Consider the following 18770-nt stretch of genomic DNA (forward strand, 5'->3'; position numbering starts at 1 on the left):
TCCCCTCCAACACATCATAGAGACACTCCTGTACATGATTAGGTGGGACAAGGGCAGAGTGTGCTGAGTGTAGAGCTATATATAAGTGTGTCTTTTGATTTGCGCCCCCTCCCCCTGCATTTGTTTATTGGTGAGATTATCTTAGGAATGTCATTGAAAGTTTCCAAGCATCTGTTAATTATGCAAGGTTCTTGCTGTTATCTCATGCCAGTTCATACTAGTATAGTGTATAATTTCTGTTTTTGCCAGGATGCTTCTGTGAGTACTGAGAAGCCCTTGACCTTTCTTGAATTGTGTCTTAATTTTGATCTTAACTTCATTACAGGTAATTGCCAGCATTCTGAGATGCTCTGTATTAGGAGACTGTATCAGGCATGCACTTAATGAAGAGAACATCAGCGTTGCTCCATTACGATGAAGTGGAATGTGACGCATACACAAAATGTACCACCATGAATTGTAGTTATCCTAATATTTACTGGATGTGAAATGACTGCAAAATGGCTAATCAAGAGGTCTTCAAATTTTAGTTCATTAACCAGTTAATCAAGAGAAAACCTTTTAGTTAAAAAGGTGCTTCGATTAATGTGACGGCAGATTCATTTTGACTGAATTATTTTTAATATCAATATTTAATAAAAACTGTAAGTAATGGCTATTTTACCCATCAGAGAGGTGGGCAGTGTGTGTGTGTGTGTGTGTGTGTGTGTGTGTGTGTGTGTGTGTGTGTGTGTGTGTAGTGCAGTGTCCCCTCTCTTGAGCATATGTGCTCCACCTCTGCATGGTAGGGGAGGGAGGATTCCTATTCTGTTTAAAAACAAGCCAGCGTCAATCCTGAATTAGCTGATCTTACCATATTCTAGACAAAATTTTCAGTTGACCAGGATCTGAAACTGAGATAGTATAACTTTTTTTTTTCATAATTATTCTTTTTTCGCCTGCAAAGGTATGGAGATTTCATTGATTCATTTATTAATCTCTAAGGGTGCAATCCTAACCCCTTACATCAGTGCTTTCCAGCACTGACATAAGGGCAATGCAGCTCTGAGGTAAGGGAACAAACATTCCCTGACTTTGAGGAGGCCTCTGTGAGTGACCCCCAACTGCAGGATGCAGCACACGTCCCATTGGCACCGCTATGCCAGTGCTGGAGAGGTGTAAGGATTGCACCCTAAGTTTACAAAGGGCCCTTTACGAAGGGCCAGTTGAGGAACCAATTTGGTTGTAACTTGGACAGAAGGGAGGGGGGGAATTTCATCTTTCCCTGCACACAATTTTCTTGCTGAAAATCACTCCCTTAAAACTGCAATTTTGCTCACAGAGCGTCGATTGATGAAATTGTTGCTTCAGGGAAAAATTGCTACTTCAGGGGAGTGATTTTCTGAATGTAAACAGTGTGGGGAAGGATGAACTCTCCCACCCCCATTCACACCCTGATTCTGACTGGGATTGTCCCCTAACTGGTGGCTGCTTAGGAGAGAAAAAACACTGCTTCTGATTGGAAGCATTCCTCTGGTGCACACACTTGATTGTACACCTAGTTTGGCCCTTAGACTTCTTTAAACTTGTGACAGTCATACTAATCAGTTTGCTTTGCAGGAGGAGAACCTGCTCCTAGATGCCCTACAGAGTTAATGATGGCAGCTTGTGATGGGGGGGGGGAACTGTACAGTGCATTGTTAAACAGCAGCTTTGTAGGTTTCCAGGATCTGTTTTATAATGCTCATTTCACATTTGAGATTAACTACAGAACAATAAAGAATATGTTCTTTGTTAATGGTTAATAAATGGTCTAATAATGACAAGTGCAGTTACCAGTAGGGACAAAAACCCGAGTGGTAATTCATCCTCTCACGTTACATTTATAATTTCATTCTCTCTTTTTTAGTTCAGATGCTACAAGGAATAGAGATTTGTGTTATCCAGGGAAATGTGGCAGGTTTTCACCTTCCTCTTTGCATTTTTGTGATCAGCTCAGCTGTGCCTTTAGTACGGCACATACTGGTAAAGATACACTGATCTTTGGAGCTCAGCAAATACGTATGCATAAGAGATAACAGTGATGATTGGCATCTCATAAATGCAGGTGCCTGCTGCAACAAGTAGTAATATATACAGCGCTCAGGCTTCTATGTGAAGCTTGCTCTGGTGGAACAGGTGGAAGATGGAATCCAGAGTCTGTTTAGCAGAGTGGGCCAAAGACATTTGTTCCCCTGCTGCTCCAGAGAATCAGGAAACCTTTTGAAAGTTGCTCACTGTCAGAAATAATCAAGGCGTAATTACAAAGGCACAGGCAGAAGTATCTACTTCTCAGGCTCAAAGTACAGATTGCACAGAGTTCTATGAGGGTCCCCCCTTCCTCCGTGGGTTTTTCAAAACCAAGAATCTGAATAGGCTGTGAGTTGGAGTGGAGGAAGGATGGATTAACTCAGCCCTGAACCAGCTCAATAACTAGCACAAGTCTGGATTGAGCGTGCAGAAGAATCAGGCCTGGGGAGTGTGTTACAATTTGGTGGGTAAAACTGCTGCTGAACCCACTCCCTTCCTGGACCTGATCCACTCCCCTTCACTGCCCCATTCCGCCCACCCCCTCCCCAGTTCTGCCCTATCCTCACCCCTGTCCTGTCCTGTCTCCCCACCAGTCTACCTTATGCGGTGAATCTTCAGCCATCTGCCAGCACACAGGAGGCTGCTCCAGCCTATTCTCCAGCAGCCTGGCAGCACACACCATTGGCACCTGCTTTACATCAGCCGTAAAGCAGTTGCTCGTGAGGCAATACACATTCCACTGGTGGCCAGGCAGCATTGGATTGGGCCATTAGTTAATGATGTCAGCGGTGTAAAGACCCCAATAGGGAACAATCTGAGCACTCAATGTAATTCATTAACTAATAAATTAATTTTAACTGGGTCAAGCAACAGCTTCTGTGTGCATCCTATGCAGAATGTGTATGAGCTATAACATAATGAATTGGACACGCTAAGGGGTGTGTACATTTTCTTGAAATGCACTGTATATCTTATTTTGATTGATATTTCATGTGGCTGGGGAAATGATATAGGTGAACATATTATCAAGAGATAATATCTGGAATAATCAAACGCTGAAAATGATTTCAGCTGAAATAGCAGTCTTTGAAAAAAGTTCATAGATTTATTGTCTTTAAAAATTCATCACCTTGATAAAGTTTCTCTTTGTTGGAGAGCTTTTAAATGTACTGAATGTATCCTAGGTGATATTGTGAAAAGTTTTTGGACTCAGATTTATGCTGGAATAAGTAAAATGATGTACCATAATTTCATTCTGAGCCCTTAGTTATCTTTAACTAGATAAACTAGATTTTTTTTTAAAGATGGTCTTAAGGCCTACTCCTATCCTGAGATAAGTCAGTGTATCTCTACATACACTGATGCAACAATAGCACTGCCAGTATAGAAGCCCATCTGCCAAACAATACACCACCTCTTATGTGACTTAGAAGTCATTTGGATGCCAGCACAACTGTGCTAGTGGAGAGGCCGAAACAGAGAAGAAATTGGGACGTGAGGTGGGAGGGGCAAGGAGGAGTTGCCCTATACAGTGACCTAATCCCCCTTCAGATAGTAGAAACTTCTCTCCAGAAAAATGTCACACCAACCACAGAGCTGGTGTAGGTAGGAGTAATCCTATGAGGAACAATAGGAAAGGGGAAAGAAGCAAAAAAAAATTACACTTCCTGCCAACCCCTGCCCTGCCCACTTTCCTATAATGGAGCATAGAATACTGACTACATTTGACAGCCAATCTCAGCACACCAACCCCAGTAATAAAGCCCATGCCAGGTAGACTACATTTCAAATGATCAGGCATGGGGCTATATCACTCCGGTTTCTTAAAGGGGAGCTTTGGTGATGAGAACCATGATGAAAGGGCGCTTGGTGCACCAAGACAGCACCACTTTGCACAAACAATCTCTTGTTCTTCACAACATGTATGACAAGATACTGTAGATTCTTGCCTACAGGAGGAGAAATTTTTGCCAATAAATCAAGCTTAGATAATCACCTTGCCTTACCTCCAAATTGGTTGGGGGCAGAGCTTTTCAACTCAGGCAATGCAGAGATAATTAGAGGGTCATTAATCTCCTAGGCAACCCCTGGAAAGCTCTAGCCAAAGTTAAGCTTTTCACTGCTCCTGAGACTTCTATTGAATTTCATTGAATTGAAGCAAGCCTCCTTCTCTAAGTTTAGGAGCCTGGGGCAACCTCCTTCCGTATTCCCGATTGCCCAATTAAAGGGGTGATCAGAGTTTGTTTAGCCTGGCCTGAACACAAGAGTCTCCTCCCAGTGGAGGGAGTGGAGGAGGGCTGGAAATTGCAGCTACAGAGGCCTGTGTATATGAGGGGGTTTCTTTGGGGCATCTCCCCATTGTTGAGGTGCTTCTTGTGGCTATGTTATTCTTTCCTAGCGGCTGGCAGGGAGGGGTGTGTGTCCCCCACATTGTCTGCTCATTGGCCCTGCAGCCGCCCCTATTCCCTGCTCAGTTCACCCTGGCTTCACTTGTCTGACTGCCAGTGTTGAGGTGGTTGGATGCAGTGATTAGCTCGTTGGAGATGTTTTTATTTGATTTTTAGCCCAACTTTCTCCCCGAAGGGCACCCAAGGCATCACATGACAGTGATGATACATGGATGTTGCACGGCTGATGTACCAATGTCGCATTGATGACATGCTGATGTCATGAAGATCACATGTGCCATCAGGATGTGGCTTCATGGATAACAGGCGATGTCTCTGTTTCTGGGCTACCGGAGGTGTTACTGGAAAGTGCTGTGCCACTGTTGGTTTGCCAGGGCAGGCAAACCCTGCCCTTAATGCGCTGGTACTGTGTCAGTGTGGCATGGCCAGGAGAAGCTTAGGATATGAAAGATGTTGCACCAGCATCCGAATAGGATTGGGCTGCAAGAGACTTGTCTTAAAGGGACTTGGTTAGGTTTTTATAATTTTTATGGGCAGCATAGTTACAAATTGCTCATATAAATGCAACAGTAAAAAATTTGCTTAATCTTGCTCAGTGGCACATGAAAGTAGGGGATTTAGCCCCGATGGACAAACACAGCAAACACATGCATCTGTTCATCACGACAATCGGATTTACTTTATTGATAGTTTATGCTTATTCCTTATATCAACAATCATTATTTGATACAATAATCCTCAGCTGGGTCTTTATAAGGTGGTTTAAGTTCTGTATGATTTGTTGCATGGTTTTGAATACCGTGAAGGTCAGATTTATTTGATGACAGTATTTGGTTTCAGTTTTGATACATGCATTGTGCTTTCTGGTCTTATTTGGATTTCTGTTTTCATTTTGTTTTCTTTTATTACATTATTATTTGGGGACTACTTTGCAATAATAACAAATGCCAATCATTTATATAACATTTTAGAATGTATCTGATGACCAATCTGCACATTGACTTTACTGGCAACTTAACTGGAACCCACATTCATGTGATGTGTGTTCCGCTGTAATCTACCTGTATCTCACTGGCTGTCATGGATCCTTTCATCTGAAAGGCGAGCTCCTCTGCCCAAAGCAGCCTTTCCTGATAGTATCTAGCACCAGCATGCTAATTTTCCACACCAGTTGAAAAAAATCATATGACGACTTGTGTTAAGGTGACAACAGAGGAAATCTATAATGGGGACACTGTTGTCAGCTTCCTCCAAGAGGTAACGGTAACATGTGGGCCTGCCTTGCATCATTTTTTAGAAAATACAAGACTTGAACAAACATGGAATTTATTGTAGTCAGAACAGAGGATCTACCAAGTGGCTGACTCCAAGATTCCCTTTTAGTTACCTTGGAGACAGATGCCAGCTGTTTTACCCCAACACAAAATTAATCAAACCTGGATTTAAATACCAGAAGACCAAGAAAGTGTGTAACCTCCAAAGAGATAAAGCAACAACTCCTTATAATATTGATGACAGTATTTTCATTATTCTTCTAGCTTCTATCTTTCCCTACGGCTGAGTGAATGCATGAGCATAAAAATGTCTTTAACTGGTCCTAGCATCTCTGGTTTGGTTGAGAGACTTGGGGCACCAGGTCTACTCAGACACCAGGTCTACACCAGATCTACTCAGAAGTAAGTCCTATTTTGTTCAATGGAACTTACTCTCAGGAAAGTGTGTTAAGGATTGCAGGCTTGATCAGATAGTGACAGTCTTCACATGGTGGAAGAGCATGCCCTTTCTTTGTGTTACACACCTACATTAATGTGTCACACCTAAATTATTGTGACATAGGCTGTATCTGTGGAAATCCACTTGTATAAAAGGCTGATTTCCTGTTTTCTTGAAGGGGAAGAATAAGATGAGTGGCTACATGTAAGTGATGCAACATGGTACACTGTCAGCACAGTCCTAACTTGCACCAGAACAGAGAGACTGGCAGGCCTGCTCCATATCCAGCGCGAGTTTGGGGCTGAAAGCAGCTCAGACTGGGGCAAGGACAATTGCTTCCCCTTACCCTGGGGAAAGCCACTGCATCCCCAATGGGTCTACTCAGATCTGCACCACCTAAAGAGGTGGCCCAGATCCAAGCAGTCCAGAGCTGCCCTGGGCTGCCTGGGAATGGGATTAGGATAAATAAACACCGGAGCTTGACCCTGCCCTCCACTCTCCCACCATATATCAAGGGACGTATACGTAAAGCCCAGCACAATCTTAGGATTGCGCTCTGTGTCACATATAATGTTGTGTTCATGACAGAGCAAAGGGGCATGCTCCTACTTCACTGTGTGAAGATTGTGGCTTTCCAAGTATGTACCTGAACCAAGCCCTTTGGACTCTCTCCTATCCAAGGAACCTAACCGTGTGATCCTATGCGTAGAAATAAACCCCACTGAATTAATGGTATAGTACTTACTTGCAATTTGCAGCCTACGGAAACACCCTTCCTCTTCTGGATCTCATTGGCCAAGTCTCAAGTGCTGTGACTGGCAGAGGCTGGTGTCCTGCTGCTGCCATGTGCTTCATGCACTAGCCAACTTTTTTCTTCCTCCAGTCTACAGAGAGTACTTTGAAGGACTATGTAATATAAACACCTAACTGCTTCATCAGAGAAATCTCATTTCCTTCTGGGTCCTGCAGAATGTAGCCCAGCATAAATTGGAGACATTTTCAGTGGTTTTGTTGGACCTTATGTAAGGTGGTGAAATGTTTAACAGACAATGAAACTGCAAAATCTCAGCATGTCTTATTATTCACTTATTTAGGTATTTCTTTAAAAAAGTGGTTCCCAAACTTTTTCAAGGCCATACAGGCTTCTGCCTGATTTATAAATGCCAAGAGGGGTGGATATAATAGTGTTGGGCAATAGTGCTCCCTACCCCCACAAGTAGCAGATTGTTTAACCCTTAATGCACATAGTCTAATCTGCCTTGTCAGTTTTGTGAACCACCAAAAATTTGATCACAACCCACAGCTGGGTCCTAGACCCACAGTTTGGGAACTGCTGCTTTAAAACATTTACACCCTGTCTTTCTTACCTATAGACAACTCAAGGTGTATTGCAACTATTATCAACACATGCAGGGCCAGCCCAAGACCTCTTGAAGTAGCATGCCAGACGCTGCCCCCTTACCTGATCATGTGCTAGCCTCCGCTCATCTCACTCTCCAGTGTTTCTACCTCAGCACTCTCATCCCCTCCACATTTCCTCTTTGTCCCTCTTCCTTTTCCCACCCAGAGAGTGGAAGGAGAAGGAGTGGCAGTGGAGGCAAGTAGGCAGAAAGAGGTGGGCACCCCTCCCTGAGGAAAATGCTTCAGTTGGCCTCATGGATAGGCCAGCCTGAAAATAATAAAGCAAAACAACACATGATAAGGTAGCAAGAGCACCACTACCACCACTCCCTCCCCATCCACAAGAAAAACCACAACCATCTGGGCCAACTACCACCACCCACAATCAATCATTACGTTTGCTCCTACTCAAAGTCTTTATAGACCACCTCACCTAGGTGCCCTACTTTGTGTAACATATAAAGAATACTCATCAGAGGCTTTTTAACATACCTATGCAAAATGTTCTAAAAGGCATGGAAAACAGAGAGATGGCCCCTGCTCATCATCAATGTAATCCTAATAATAGGAGCACTGTCATTCTTCAGTTTCATAATGAGCATTAAAAAGCATTTAGTCAGATTAAGGTATGTCACTGTAACTAATGCCGATGATTCAGTACACCTGTCAGAGAAAATGGAATCACAAAAAGAGACTGGCATGAGTGAGAAAGTGTTCCCATTTTCAAAAGGCATTCTGTGGGCAGGGCATCATGTTATACATATAGACTTCCATGAAGTGCAGGAGCAGTTAATGGCCCAATCGTAATAGGACCCTAGGCTGCCAGAACCAGTGTGCTAGGTGACTGTTGCAAAGTGCAGCATGCCATTCTGTGCTGTCTGGCCACTGCCACAAGCCAGGTTTGCGTGCCAACAGACAGGGAAGGAGTCCTGCTACCAGTAGGTCAGCATGGGAGGGAGCAGGAAGGAGGTGGAGAAGGCTGGGAGGGGAAGGACTGGAGCCGAGAAGGGGGCAGTATCTGTGGCAGTAGCACTACCAATAGTCTTCCCCCTTCCCAGATCCACTCAAATATGTGCCAGCTAAATAGCTGGTGCTAGTCCACATAGACCCATTTACATAGTTAGGGCTTACCCCTGGGCAAGGGAAAAATTGTCCCCTTACCTGGAGGAGATCTTAAAGGCCTGAAACTCCCCCGCAGCTATTGCTGCACTGGGAGTTATGTAGGATTGGGCTGTTATTAATACCTCTTTTGACTGTACAGGCGTGTTCCTGTATCTGTTCCAGAACCCCCCCATGGATACATGAATCCGCGGATATGGGGAGACACTGCATTCTCATTGCCTCCAAAGGGTCTTCTGAGCCTGGCAGAGGGCACATGTGTCGTGCACAGCCTCTGCCAGGCTCAGAATGACAGAAAATAATGAAAAACAGCTACTTCTGGTTTTACTGTGAAAACTGGAAGTGATGTTTTTAATATGTTAGAAGGCATAGGGAGGTTTCCCCACAGATATGGAATCTGTGGATATGGGGGCCTCCTGTACTTACAGCGGGTATACAGTAGTGGATCAAGGACTGAGGTGTGAATCACAAGGTTCCCAGTTCAAATCTGCTATAAACTTACAGGTGGCCCCAGGTAATCAGTCCCACTCAGCCTCAGATTCCTAGCAGTGATATAAGGTTAATATTTATCTTACAAGGTTGTTGTAAGGAGACCAGGTCAGGATAATAAAAGGGAAGCACTTTGCTTATTCAGAAAATGCTGTACAAGTGCTAAGACATTGTTATTTTACTTTCAGGTTAAATAATGTTAACTAGCTTTCCTGACCAACATAATGTACTTGCCTACCTACCTGTTTTATTTCTTAAATTTGTACCCCACTCAATTCTCTGAGCAGATTGCATAAATATTGAAAATTGACTTTTAAGAAATGACAGAACCCCCTTTTAAGAAATGTGCAACCCCCACAGAAATGTGACGTCTCCAGAAATAACTAGAGCACTATGGCAGTGACTCAAGACAGTCGTTCTCAGTTCTGATGCGGGCTCTTGCTGAGAGGGGAGGAAGGATAACCCTTGATCCAGTGACCAGGGATTGGAGCCAGCGTATACTTCAGCCTTCAGTTCTGACTTAAGGGAAGGAGGTGCCACCTCCCAACAGCCCTTGGTCTTCTAGATGGCAATTGGGCCACATTGTCCCAGCAGCTCACTTCTGCAGCCACCATACAAGTTACAGTTGTGACAGAGCTCTTTCTGGAAGGAGAGTAAGCAAGCTGTCAGCTGCTGTTGCTTCTCTAGAAACAAATGATTTTTTTTTTAAATTTTGCTAATAGCATTCAAATTACTATTGTACTTTTTGGTAGGTGAGATGAATAGAGAGTTTAATCCCTTGTGTGCAAGAATACATGACATGTATACATCCCTGCAGGAAACTATAGGGAATATGCCACCTAAAATGGTGATTCATTTCTTGGAGTTCTTGAACTAACAGAAGCATCATTTTGCTTCAGGCGATGTCAGATTTTTCTCGTAATTCACTCATCATAAATTGACATTGAAATATGTCTGCATTGCGCTCATGTGGAAGGAAGAAGCATTCTTTCTAGGTATCTTGGATAATCTATACTGCTGTGACATCTTATTTAATTTTACAGTTTCATCAGCACCGGTAGCCCTTTTCACCCCATCTTTCAGCTATGTGCAATGAATGAATGGAGGAGGTCAGACTGTACTCACGGAACCTGCGCTGTCCTCCACAGGTTGACTCCATTTCTGTGTGCAGCGCTTATGCACTTACAAGTTGTACACAAGCAAGCACATTGGCTTTCTCTGCATGACTGGAGAGGTTGCATACAACTTAAACATGGCTTTGTGTTCGCAGACACAATCAATGTGGTGGTTGTGTGGAGACAGATGCAACCATATTCCCTTCCATGTGTTCATTGTATATGGTTGGAAGATGGCACAAAAGGGCTATTATTGTAATAGGGTTGTAAATAATGGCAGGGTACATTCGCCACCTCTTCCCCCTGCTCTTCTTCCTGCATGGTACATGGTGACTGAGCATGTGTCTTCATGATTTTTTTGTCCAGGGCCTATTGCACGGACCTTTTAAAGACATACTATGCAACATATACAACTAAAAACAGAGTTTAATGAAAGCCCCAATATTTACAATTGCAGGCCAGTACTATACCACTTCCTCCAAGAGATAGACCGATCAATAATACTTTGCATTGGCGCTGCACTTATGTGTTGTGCATCTATAGCTTTGCACATGAGTTCAAGAAATTATAGGGAGCAATATGGTATGACTAGGTTTGCATTAAAAAGGAGACATTACAGGATGTATCCCTAATGCTGGAGAGGGGGAGCACAGAATAAATGGGGGGAGCTGAAGTCGAGGAAGAATTTAAGAAACAAAACAAAAATAAAATTAAAGTAATTAATTTTGAGACTTTTAATGGATAGTGTGAAAACATCTGTTTGAAGTAAAGTGTATTACAGAAAATGTCTCATTAATCGGGATAAATGGCATCATTATGTGTCCATGGTTTAATAAAGCAATTTTCACCTTATTTTTTTAGTAGATGGAGTATTTTTGAGCCATGTGCCATTAAAAAGAATTAAGTCAGTATCTCCAGGAACACTCAATTTAAAATCCAAAAATAACAACTGATATACTACCAGGATTAAATGGATACTTAATATTCGTTGAGTTCACAGTGTTATTTAAAAGAGGGTGCTGGCAAAATAGGTGAACTTTTTTACTGCACAGTAGCAAAAACCTGGCCCTATTTATGGATAGTGATTTGGTGGCTTGAGAAAATATGCAGATTTTGAACTCCAATTAGGAGCAAAAGCACAATCTGTCCATTGCTGATCAGGGAACCTACTGACAAATAAATGAGCAAAGTTTGCCAGAACTGTTTGCATGTGTGGTTTAAGTAGGTTATCTATTTTTACTTATTAGGACAGTGTTCAATGGAATATATAAAGGTAAATCTCTGAAGAAAGTAATGTTTATCAGAATTTTTTTTGTCATATTTTGTTTGCAACCTTAATTTACTTTTAAAAATATTTCACCAGCCAGAACCAGAGTCTGGTTTGAGGTGATCGTCTTCATGTGGTAGAGGACGGGCATCTCTCCCCTCCACCTTGAATATACTATACAATGCAGACATTTTACATGGAGAACTAACTCATGTCTTTCAGGAAGGGATTTTCTAATTAGGCCAATGTACAACTAACCTTCATTCATTGCTGCTACTGTTTTTTTTATTTTGTTTATTTACGTGATAGTTTGCATGGCGAATTGCACTACAGTTGCTCACAACAGCACCAGGATAATACAGTAACCCTGGCAGAAAAACAACGCACATTAAGAGACATGTTTCACATCATGTAATGTGCATGGGTGGGGGAAAGATGTACCTGCTGTTCCATCATGCACAGATAATCACCAGGCCAATCAATGTATGCATGTATGCAATGTATTCTCATTGGGTGAAAGGAGGAGCCTCATACAACCAGGAGGAGGCTGCAGGCAGCTCAGAAGACTGCCTGGAGCCCTCCAGTGGTTTCACTGTGCAAAGGTAGGCAGCGCTATTTTTCTTTTTTCTATTTATCTTTCCCTTCCTTTTTAAAGTGCGTCCCCAGTATCCGCAGAACTGTGGATAACTGAAACTGCTGATACTGGGGTATGTCACTAGCATACCGAGGTGGATCAGCGGGAACAAGTGACCATGGGTGGCACACCTACAGGGGTGGCGGCACCATCTGAAGCCCCAACCAGCCACGTTGAGGGTCGGCTTGTACCCTCCAGATGCAACCGCAGATGTCCTCCAATAGCATCTGGAGAGTGTTCTGAGATGTGGGGAGGCAGTGTGTGGGAGACTTCTGAGATGCACTTCCGGTTTTTGGAAAAATCAGAAGTGCATCTTAGATGCCTGGCAGGCCCTCAGAATGTGAGGAGCCTCCTCATGGCTCTAAGATACCCTTCAGTTTTCAGAAAAACCAGAAGTGCATCTTAGAGGGCTCCAACAGGCCCTCCATGATGTGAGGAGACTCCTTGTGTCTCCGAGGGCCTGCCAGAGGCTAAGATGCACTTCCAGTTTTTCCAAAACCTGGAAGTGCATCTCAGAACCCCCTTTGGATGTGCCTGGAGGACATCTCCAGTTGTGTTCAGAGGTCCCATGCCACGCTATCCTGGATTTAATTATCCATGTTTTCTGCATCTGTTGGGTGAACTGGGGCAAGATCGAGAGAAGGCCCAACATGGAGTCTCTCAAGTCTGTGCTGGCAAAATGACTGGCACAGACATAAGAAGCCCCATTGGGTGGCTTGGGACTTTCAAAAAGTCCCCTTCCCCTGAGGAGACCTCCTGCTGCTTCCCGGCACCTGCTGGATACAGCAGTAGCCGCTTTGGCACCACCTCTCCAGCGGGCGCCAGGAAGCTCAGGATTTGGCTGTTACTGGCTCCAGGACTAATTGACAGGCCACTGACACATGGCCCAGGTCACTTGCTACTTGTGGCAGCAGCTAGGCTGCTCTGTATGATGCATCATCTTTTGTGACAGCCATAAAGCGTGCTGTGCCACCAGAACTCAAGTTCTAACAGCACAGCGAGTCTTTAGGATTGGGCCCTCAGTCCCTGAAGCCTGAACTAAGGCTGATCTATGATACTTGCTCTCTTTTCATTGCCCCATTCTGTGGTGGAAAAAATGGGGGATTTCAGTGATGGGAGGAGATTGTGTAATTTACTGACCCACTGGCAGCTGCCAATGTTATCCCAGAAACTCCTTTGCAATGATGCTAGGTGATAACATTGTTCACAGGCGAGGAAACTTGTGGCAGCCTGTAGGAGCAGCTGCCAAGACTAGTTCCATCCCACCACTGCTGCCAAACAACTGACAGAACAAGATTTTAAAGCAAAAATGATAGCCATATGCTGCCCCTAGACTTTCAGAGTTCTCTGGACTCCCCTCAAAATTGCCCCTCAGTTCAGCCCTGCCAAAATTGTACCCACCATATTTTTGAATTCTTTGGCCCAAATTCAAACCTTCAGATTCTTTACTTATAATTTTTATCTCAGCACTAGGAACAGGGAAGCCTGATTTTTCTGGAAGAATCCTGAATTATATGGAAAGACTTTATAACAGAAAGCATGAACCTTCACCCAAATGACTTCCTTTGTGACTTCTTCAGATCCTTACATCAATGAAAAGTGGAATGCTTGTCTTATTTGGCATTTGAGTGACTTGTTGAAATCTTTGGCTCCTCATCTGGGAACTTCAAACACCAGCCATTTGGGTCATGCTTTTTCTTCTAATATTTTGTATGCAGTGCAAAGGTACAAAATGAATACCGTGAAAAGCAAATGTAATAGAACGCTTACAACATGCTTTTGTAATACAAATATTAGACAAAGTAGCACAGGGCATGCAGAACGATTCACATCTCCCAAAGCACATACTTTGCGAGTCTTGAGGTGTTACATTTAAGGAGTTGGGGGGGAAAAAAAGTCCTTTACAGTAAAAAGTGTAAGGCAATCTTTCAATGCAGTGGAAAATTTTCTGATGTCTCTGTGCTGGTGGCTGAAATGAATCAAGTCCAATACATGAGTCCTAAGGAATTGTTTAAACTATAGCAGTGTAAAGAGGTCTATGCCACGACAGCTAACTTAGCATCTTCAGATGGGGCAGTGCATGACAGCTGTACCCACTGTCATGTGCTATCCCAATTGATAAGCAATAGGATGATAAACTAGCGCCACCTCCTTCCCTTTAAAGCCCCTAACTCTCCCCAAAGAGGGAGATAAACCTTACCAAAATGGAACACTTTCCATTGTTCCCATTGGTGTGAAACCTTGAGTTCAACATTTCAAATGTATTAATTTACTCATTACTCTGCTCAGGACACACATAGCTTTATCATTAGACTAGCATTGGTGATATGCTATTATGGAACTTCCCTTATGGCTCAAAAAATGTAAAGTGTTTATGCTAAGCCATTTTCAACCTTTTAATCTCATGGCACACTGACAAGGCACTAAAATTGTCAAGGCACACCATCAGTCTTTTGACAACTGACGAGGCACACCGCACTGACAACAGGGGCTTGCATCCTGCGGTGGCCCTATTAACAAACAATCCTTCCCCATTCTCCTGTGGCATGCCTGCAGACCATCTGCAGCACACCAGAGTGCCACGGCACAATGGTTGAAAATGGCTGCACTATGAGGTAGATGAACTTTTAGCTTTTAGCTTCAGCAGATGAACTTTTAGCTTAGTCCATATTTTGATGACACAAGGGTGACTGCTGTAGAAAACTCTTCACTGTGATTAGGTGCCATGTTACATTGATACTTAACATGTGCACTGAACATGCAAGTTCCGCATTGAGGGGAACTTTCTGTGCCAGCATTACCCCTCTGTTATGGCTGTTAGCAAGCCAATAGGAGTCCGTAGGAGACCCACATGATCAGTGCACACATGAAGGTGCATGGACTCTGACCATAAAGGAAGAGATGTGACGTCTGTAGCTGTGTCATGTTCTGTGGCTATAATCATAAACACACATTGCATAGAACTAAGCCCCACTGAATGTGTGTGGCACTTAAGTCTACATGAGCATGCATAGGATTGCACTGTTCATGTATTCATCAGGCCTTCATTGCCCTTTAAATGAGAAAATTAGGACATTAGCTGTCAGGCACAAATATGGGAGGGGATCCAAGTCATGGACCGGTTCCTTGATTTTATTATTTGCTCCATAGTTTATTAAAATGCAATATAATTATTACCAACTTGCTAGGCCAACAAATGCTGAAATTGCTGACTGAAGATTTGCCAAGTTTGCTCATGGAAAACTTGCCAAAAGAACTCAATATGTCATGAGGACACAACATAAAGACTGCAGAAAAAACAAACAGGCACCCTCCTTCTAATGTGTGATGAGAGAAGCAATAGACTCTACAGTTGCATGCACACAGAAATGAATAGGCTTGTCAAAATGCTAGCACTTGGCTTCAGAAGTGTCCTAGGGAAATATGCTCTATAAACCTGCAGTGGCCCAGCTGTGATATGAAGGAGCAATATATTGGATTGCATTATGAATGCCGAATCCACACTGAATACGAAGTAACGTCTTCTGAATGCAGCCACGGTATGCTGTCACAACGAGAGCTTTTCAGTGAGTGCATTTTAGAACACCTGAGAGTTCGCCTATTGTGTCACAGGCTTTACAAGAAAAGGTGGATTGAAACTAAACTGGACACCTGCCTGGTACCCTCAGAAGAAGAAGAAGTGGTAAAAAAACAACCATGGAATTCTGTGAGTGTCCTTGCCAGAGGCACCGATGCGCTCATGAAAGTTTTACAGGAACAGCCAAGATTTCCCTGTCACAAAGGAAAGTGTCTAATTTATTTCAATTTATAGCGAGTCTGCAGGTATAAGTGCCCACTCAACATGTTCCCAAGCACTTCTAACTCCCTCTGCCAGATTCTCGGATGGCGTTCATCAACACAGCTCTAATGAAATTAAGGTGGCATTAACCACAAAGAGCTAAATGCATTTTCAGCAAACTGTAGCACGGTGCTTTCTTCGCCTTTAAGTTCAAGTTCGTACACTTTGTTTTACCAAGTGATTATGATTTCTGTGAAGAGAGAGCACACATGTACCTGTTGATAGAAAAATCATTACACACCTGCTTTCACAGAAGGATAAAAATATTATACCACAAAACTTAACATGAAGTATAGTCTGTATTTTTAAGGGAATGCTTGCTCAGAATATCCTCCCAGCCATCCAATTCTCCAATTTATATTTAGCTTCAGAAGTTGAAATTCTAATTACTTTGTCTTATTATTGTTGTGTTAAAACAAGTTCAGTTAAAGAAAGAGTTAACTGATGTCTGAACCAGAGCGAGCACTGTAGGAATGAGGTACAGCATGAGAATAGCAACAGTATGAAAGGGTTAAGAACAGTGGTGTCACTAGGATTCGCGTCACCCGGTGCAGGAGGCCTGCACGTCACCCCATGCAGTGGGCGGAGCAACACCCCAGGTGGTGGGCATGGTGATGTGCCATCACCCCGCCCTCACTGGTTTTTTGGCTGTACCTTTTGTTAGAACACAGATATTTCAATGTGGTTTATTTCATTGCATTCTGCATGAAATGACGCATTGATCATTTCATATACCATATATATTTCATATACCATGTTAAATAAATACCATATAACATGATGGTATTATTCCTCCAAATTCTGATTTTAGTGATTTTGAAAACTTGTAGAATCACACACACACATATACCCCATGTCAACTTACTAACACCTTATTGCAGAAGTTCTCAAACTTTTAGCACTGGGACCCACTTTTTAGAATGACAATCTGTCCAGGACCCATTGGAAGTGATGTCATGGCCAGAAGTGACATCATCAAACAAATTAAAATAAATAATTATAAATAATTAAATTAAAATAAAATAAATAATTAAATAAGGGGGAGCCAGTCCTGTTCCACCAAGTGAATCTACTCTGAAGTAAGTCCCATAGTGGTCAATGGAGCTTACTCTATAGTCTACCTGCAATAACAACCCCTCAAAAAGAATCAGTGAGACTTCCAGCCCTCCCCAGTGCCCAGTTTAAAGTTCTTCTATTTCAAGCATATCAATATGAAGACCCACCTGGCTTTGCAAGTGCAAAATAGAAAACAGCCCCTTAACCAGTTCAAGCCTCCTTTTTGTCCTTTTTAGTGGGGGGGGGGGGAAGGCTGCCTTCTGGAGCATTTTTGCACTCCAGCTCCATTGGATTGGGACCATTCTGGTGTCCTTACATTCCCCTTTGCCTGGCCTGACCACCAGTCAAGGCACGTCTGCCTACTCGTGAGTAAATGTGACTGTGAGGCTGCTTCGCTTTCCATAGGGCTCAATAGACTGCAGCTGGGAGGGAGGGACCTCCTTTTGTGTTTTTGGGGACTGCATTCATTGGATCAGACCCATTCTGACATTGTTTGGAGTCCTCTCTGCCTGCCCTTTCTGATGGACTAAGGCAAGTTTGCCTACTTGTGAGTAAACGCAGGCACATGGCTTCGTTTCCGGCTCAACAGTCTTGCAGCTGGGAGGGAGGGACCTTCTTGTGTGTTTTTTGGGGGCTGCATTCATTGGATCAGGACCGGTCTGGTGTTGTTGGATTCCTCTCAGCCTGCCCTTTCCGACGGACAATGGCAAGTATGCCTATTCGCGAGTAAATGCGTGATACGGCTCACTTTCACTTTCCATAGGTATCCATTTTTTCTTTCCGGTATTTTGGCCATAACTTTTGAAGGAAAGGAGCTATTTCAATTCTGTTTTCTGCATTGCATTCCGCTGGATATTCTGCATCCAGCGATGTATGGCATGACAGGGTGGCTCCTAATGCTGCGATTTTAGCACATCACCCCCAGGGTGCACCCCCCCCGCACCCCCAGCGACACCACAGGTTAAGAAGAAGCCAGGACTAGACAGAGAACTAAGGTGCACTCTACAGTTAAGACAGTTGGCCACAAACATCTATACCCTTCAAAGGCTTGGCGGGAGGGAGAACTGACAGCTGGCTGGGAGACTACACTTGCTTTTTCACCTGGAGAACACCTTCAACCGTGAGGATACATACCTGACAGGTGGCACCTTGTGTGGGCTGAGGAGCAAGTCTAAGTGTGGTGTTTGGGATTGTCATCTGCTGAGCTGAATCACTGACCAAAGAGCTGTTATCCCTCATCAGAAGACTTACAAGCAGGGAGAGTCAGCGCCCTTCAGTGTAGGATCAGGCCTCACATTAGGGTAGTGTCCAAGGCAGTGCCAGTTTCTATGGGGAAATAGTGGTCATGGATCAGATTGGTAATATTCTGTGTTACATATTTTGCTGTGAGCTGAATTTTGAAAAACTCGCAAACTTGCTCTTTCTCACCATGCAATCTCGTCTGAAGCCAAGTGTTGTTGTTTTTTATGCGACTCCTGCCAAACTTCTTGACCCCAGTGGGCAAATCTTTCACAACATTATCAAAGTAGAAGAAATGCACTAGAGACGTTCCTCCACGAACCTAATTTTTTATTATCAAATTTTGTAGAGCTCACTGTGCATCCCACCCTCTCCAAACTGCACATGCACACCAAGGTTGCTTTCTTGAAGTGCTTCATCAATTGGCAGTGGGGGGGGGAGG

This window comes from Tiliqua scincoides, chromosome 3 (genome assembly GCF_035046505.1).
Source record: "Tiliqua scincoides isolate rTilSci1 chromosome 3, rTilSci1.hap2, whole genome shotgun sequence".
Lineage (NCBI taxonomy): Eukaryota > Metazoa > Chordata > Lepidosauria > Squamata > Scincidae > Tiliqua > Tiliqua scincoides.